This window comes from Neomonachus schauinslandi, chromosome 16 (assembly GCF_002201575.2).
Source record: "Neomonachus schauinslandi chromosome 16, ASM220157v2, whole genome shotgun sequence".
NCBI classification, from domain to species: domain Eukaryota; kingdom Metazoa; phylum Chordata; class Mammalia; order Carnivora; family Phocidae; genus Neomonachus; species Neomonachus schauinslandi.
This window is the reverse complement of record NC_058418.1, coordinates 19390367-19396601: the sequence shown is the minus strand read 5'-3', so window position 1 is coordinate 19396601 and position 6235 is coordinate 19390367. Positions and strand designations below refer to the sequence as shown.

Sequence of the window (6235 nt, the reverse complement as noted above, 5' to 3'; positions counted from 1 at the left end):
TGTTATATCAAAGAATCACATGGTGTGTGGCATTTGGAGATTAGATTTTTTTTCACTCAGAATAATTCCCTGGAGACCCATATAAGTCATTGCATGTATCAACAGTTCTCTTATTTGTATTGCTGAGTAATAGTCCATGTATATATGTACCACAATTTAACCATTCACTCACTGACAGACATCAGAGCTGTTTCTAGTTTGGGGCTATTATGAATAAAGCCACTCTGAGCATTGACCTACAGGTGCTTTTATGAATACAGTTTTTATTTCTCTGGGATAAATGTCCAAGAGTAGAGTTTTTTATTCATATGGTAATTTCATGTTTAGTTTTATAAGAAACTGCCAAACTGTTTTCAAGAGTGGGTATATCATCTTATATTCCTACCAACAATGTATTAGTAATCGAGTGCCTCGGCATGCTTGCCAGCATTTGGTAATGTCACTGTTTTTTATTTTCTCCATTCTGATCCATATGTAGTGATATCTCATTATGGTTTTAATTTGCATTCCCTGATGGCTCATAATGCTGAACATCTTTCATATGTGTGTTTGCCATCTGCATATCATCTTCATTGAAAAGTCTGTTTGTGCCTTTTGCCCATTTTCTAATTTGATTTTTTTTTTCTACTGAGTTTTCAGTGTTCTTTATATATTCTAGATACTATTCCTTTGTGGGACATGCGATTTATAAATATCTCCTCCCACTATGTTGCTTGTTTTCATCTTCTTCACTTAGACTTTCACAAAAGATAAATTTTTAGCTTTGATGAGGTTTAATTGATCTTTTTTTTTTTCTTTCTAGACTGTGCTTTTGGTGTCAAGTCTAAGAACTCTTTGATAGTCCTAGATGCCAAAGTGTTTTTCTTTCTGTTTTTCCGAATGGTTTTATAATTTCATGTTTTTAATTGAAGTCCAGCAACCATTTTAAGTTAATTTTTTGTACAAGACATGAAGTTCAGGTTGAGGTTCATTTTCTTACTTATGGATGTCCCATCACTACAGCACCATTTGCTGAGAAGACTATCCTTCCTCCATTGAATTGTTTTTAGGGCTTTGTAAAAACTATGGAACACTTTATGAATTTGCATATTATCCTTATGCAGGGGCCATGTTAATCTTCTCTGAATCATTTCAAGTTTTTATTAGATACACTACTAAACTGAGCACCGCTCGTACCTTTAGACTCAGCTCCACTTCTGGAAATTCAGTTCTGAAGATAAAGAAGATGTGCCCAAGGCTATTTACTTCAGCTTTATTTATTTATTTATTTATTTTTCTTTTTGAGAGAGAGAGAGAGAGAGTACACATCAGCAGGAGCTTGGGAGGGGCAGAGGGAGAGGAAGAGAGAGAATCTTAAGCAGGCTCTATGCCCAGTGTGGAGCCCAACGCACTGCTTGATCTCACACCCTAAGATCATGACCTGAGCCAAAATCAAGAGTCAGATGTTTAACTGATTGAGCCACCCAGGCACCCCCTCAGCACTATTTTTAACAGCAAATAAAACTGTGGGGAGTTATCTATTGTTGTGTAACAAATTATCCCAAAATTTAGTGAATTAAGGCAACAACATTTATAATATCACAATGTTTGTGAGATCTGGTCATGGCTTTTCTGGGTTCCCTAAATGAGAGTTTCTCATAAGACTACTCTTAGATGACAGCTGAGGCTGAGGTTTTCTTTGAAGGCTCAACCAGAGAAGGATCCACGTCCAAGCTCTCTGATATGGTTTTTGGGAAGATTCAGTTCTTTGCAACCTCTTGCAAATGGGGCTTCACTTTCTCTTTGGCTGTTGCTAAAAGCCTACCCTCAGTTTATTGCCATATGGGCCTCTCTGTAGTGCAGCTTACTTCATCATAACAAGCAAGCAGAGGAAGTGCAAAAGAGTTCTAGGAATTCTTTGTAAACTAATCATAGAAGTGATTTCCCATTAATTTTGCTGTATTTTATTCATTCAAAGCAACTTGCTAAGTCCAGCTTACACTCAAGAGTAGGGGATTACATAAAAGTGTGATACCAGGAGGGAGAGATTTGGAGGATTTATATAAGAAGTTGCCCACACAATAAGTAAATTATTATACACTCAGTCAGTTAAAAATCATACATCCAATGATTTTGCTACACTAATTACTTGGAGTATGGCATTGCTGTCATGGTTGACAAGGGCCTCAGTGACAGCCACATGTAAAAACTATGAAACTGGACCACTATCTTACACCATACACAAAAATTAACTCAAAATGGATTGAAGACTTTAATGTAAGACTAGAAACAATAAAAATCCTAGAAGAAAAAAAAGCAATAAACTCCTTGGCATCACTTCTGGAGATGTTCTTTTGGTTCCTACTCCAAAGGCAATGACAACAAAAGCAAAGAAAAACAAATAGGACTATATCAAAGTAAGAAACTGTATACAGCAAGTAAATCATCAACAAAATAAAAGGGCAACCTACTGAAAGGGAGAAGATATTTGCAAATTATACATATAATAAGAAGTTAATATCTAAAATATATAAAGAAATCATATAGCTCAATAACAAAACAAAACAAACAAGCAAATAACAATCCAATTAAAAAATAGGTAGAGGACCTGAATAGACATTTTTCCAGAGAAAGCATACAGATGACCAACAGGCACATGAAAAGATGCTCAACTCATTAATCATCAGGAAAATGCAAATCAAAACCACATCTCACACCTGTCAGAATGGTTATTATCAAAAGGATAAGAAATTGCAAGTGTTGGCAAAGAGGTGGAGAAAAGAGAACCTTCATGCAGTATTGGTGGGAGTGGAAAATGATGTAGCCCCAATGGAAAACAGTATGGAGATTTCTCAAAAACTAAAAATAAAACTATCATATGATCCATCAATATACTTCTGGGTATATATCTGAAGAAAATGAATACACTAATTGAAAAGATATATGTACCCTTATGCTTATTGAAGCATTATTTACAATAGCCAAGATGTAGAAACAACCCAAGTGTCCATTAATGGATGAACAGATAAAGAAAATGTGAGATAGATACACATATAGGTACAATGAAATACTACTCAGCCATAAAAAAGAATGAAATCTTGCCATTTGAGACAACATGGATGGACCTTGAGAATAAGTGAAATAAGTGAATGCTATGCTAAGTGAAATAAGTCTGACAGAGAAAGATAAATACCATATGAATTCACTTACAGATGGAATCAGAAAACAAAACAAAAAATGAATAAACTAAACAAAGTAAAACTTATGGATACAGAGATTAGATTTGTGGTTGCCAGATGGGAGAGAGTGGGGGTGGTGAAATGAGTGAAGGCAATCAAAAGGTAAAACTTCTGGTTATAAAATAAATAAGTCAAATATCTTCAAATGACATATCAGATAAAGGGCTAGTATCCAAAATCTATAAAGAACTCATCAAACTCAACACCCAAAGAACAAAGAATCCAATCAAGAAATGGGCAGAAGACATGAACAGACATTTTTCCAAAGAAGATATCCAATGGCCAACAGACACATGAAAAAGTGCTCAATATCGCTCGGCATCAGGGAAATCCAAATCAAAACCTCAATGAGATACCACCTCACACCAGTCAGAATGGCTAAAATTAACAAGTCAGGAAACGACAGATGTTGGCGGGGATGCGGAGAAAGGGGAACCCTCCTACACTGTTGGTGGGAATGCAAGCTGGTGCAGCCACTCTGGAAAACTGTATGGAGGTTCCTCAAAAAGTTGAAAATAGAGCTACCATATGATCCAGCAATTGCACTACTGGGTATTTACCCCAAAGATACAAAAGTAGGGATCCGAAGGGGTACGTGCACCCCAATGTTTATAGCAGCAATGTCCACAATAGCCAAACTGTGGAAAGAGCCAAGATGTCCATCAACAGATGAATGGATAAAGAAGAGGTGGTATATATATACAATGGAATATTATGCAGCCATCAAAAGGAATGAGATCTTGCCATTTGCAACGACGTGGATGGAACTGGAGGGTATTATGTTGAGTGAAATAAGTCAAACAGAGAAAGACATGTATCATATGATCTCACTGATATGAGGAATTCTTAATTGCAGGAAACAAACTGAGGGTTGCTGGAGTGGGGGGTGGGGTGGGAGGGATGGGGTGACCGGGTGATAGACACTGGGGAGGGTATGTGCTCTGGTAAGCGCTATGAATTGTGCAAGACTGTTGAATCTCAGATCTGTACCTCTGAAACAAATAATGCAATATATGTTAAGAAGAAGAAGAAGGTAGCGGGAGGGGAAGAATGAAGCGGGGGAAATCGGAGGGGTAGACGAACCATGAGAGACAATGGACTCTGAAAAACAAACAGGGTTCTAGAGGGGAGGGGGGGTGGGAGGATGGGTTAGCCTGGTGGTGGGTATTGAGGAGGGCACATTCTGCATGGAGCACTGGGTGTTATGCACAAACAATGAATCATGGAACACTTCATCTAAAACTAATGATGTAATGTATGGGAATTAACATAAGAATAAAAAAATAAAATAAAATAAAACTAATGATGTAATGTATGGGGATTAACATAAGAATAAATAAATAAATAAATAAATATCCAAAAAAACAAAAATAAATAAATAAATACGTCAAGGGGATATAATGTGCAGCATGGTGAAAATAGTCAATAATATTGTATTGCAAATTTGAAAGTTGCTAAGAAAATCTTAAAAGTTCTCATCACAAGAAAAAAAAACCTGTAACTTGTATAGTGATAGATGGTAACTAGACTTATAGTGGTGATGATTTTACAAAGTATACAAATGTTGAATCATGATGTTGTACACCTGAAACTAACATTATATGTCAATTATTCTTCAATTAAAAAATGAAACCCTATATTATGCTGAGCGAAATAAGTCAATCAGAGAAAGACATGTGTCATATGACCTCACTGATATGAGGAATTCTTAATCTCAGGAAACAAACTGAGGGTTGCTGGAGTGGGGGGTGGGGTAGGAGGGATGAGCTGACTGGGTGATAGACACTGGGGAGGGTATGTGCTCTGGTAAGCGCTGTGAATTGTGCAAGACGGTTGAATCTCAGATCTGTACCTATGAAACAAATAATGCAATATATGTTAAGAAAAAAAAAAAGAAGAAGATAGCAGGAGGGGAAGAATGAAGGTGGGAAATCGGAGGGGTAGACAAACCATGAGAGACGATGGACTCTGAAAAACAAACTGAGGGTTCTGGGGAGGGAGGATGGGCTAGCCTTGTGATGGGTATTAAAGAGGGCACGTTCTGCATGAAGCACTGGGTGTTATGCACAAACAATGAATCATGGAACACTGCATCTAAAACTAATGATGTAATGTATGGGGATTAACATAACAATAAAAAAATTTTTTAAAAATGAAACCCTAAAAATTCTCAATTAATCCAAAAGTGGAAAAAAATGAACAATTAGCAAATTAAAAAATACATTGGTAGACTTAAACCCAACATCAATAATACCACTAAATATAATTAATGTTAGAGTAAAATATTGAGGGCAAACTATATGCTGCCTATAAGAAACACTGTTTAACATGACACAGATAAGTTAAAAGGAAAAGTGAGAAAAGATATGTAAATAATAAGAATGAGAAAGATGATGCAACTATATTATAATCAGATAAAGATTTCAAAATAAAAAATATTCCTAAAGATAAAGAAAGACATCTATTAGATAAAGGGTCAATTCATGAAAAAGATACCCTGAATGAATGTACACATAACAACATGTTTTTAAAATACATGAAACATAAATTTACAAAACTAGTGGGAGAAATAGACAAATTTAGAAATAAAACTGAAGACTTTTATTCTCTCTCAGTGGTTAATAGAACAAGTAAACAAACAAACAAAAACTATAAGGAAAATTAATATCTAGATATGATCAACCAATTTAACCTGAACTGTATAAAACACTACATCAAATAACAAAATGTATATTCATTTCAAGTACACATGGAACATTCACCAAGATAGACCATTTGTTGATTTAAAAAGCCTCAGTAAATACTATACATTGAAATCATAGTGTATTTTCCCTGAGTATAATAGAATTAAATTATTAGAATTAAATTAGAAATTAACAAATATAAATATGTTTTTTAAGTCCACGGTGTTTAGAAATAAAACAAAATCTTCTAAATATGTCATGGATCTATTCCAAAAAAAAAAAGAGGAAGGAAAACTTCCAAATTCATTCTATGAGGTCAGCATTACTCTGATA

General features: G+C 35.2%; 1 non-coding gene across 1 annotated transcript; it reads right to left on the bottom strand.

The window, feature by feature from the left end:
- Positions 1-1058: 1058 nt before the first annotated feature.
- Positions 1059-1167, bottom strand: LOC123323348. Its single transcript, XR_006539351.1, has one exon. It is a non-coding gene; the product is annotated as a U6 spliceosomal RNA (small nuclear RNA).
- Positions 1168-6235: the final 5068 nt, after the last annotated feature.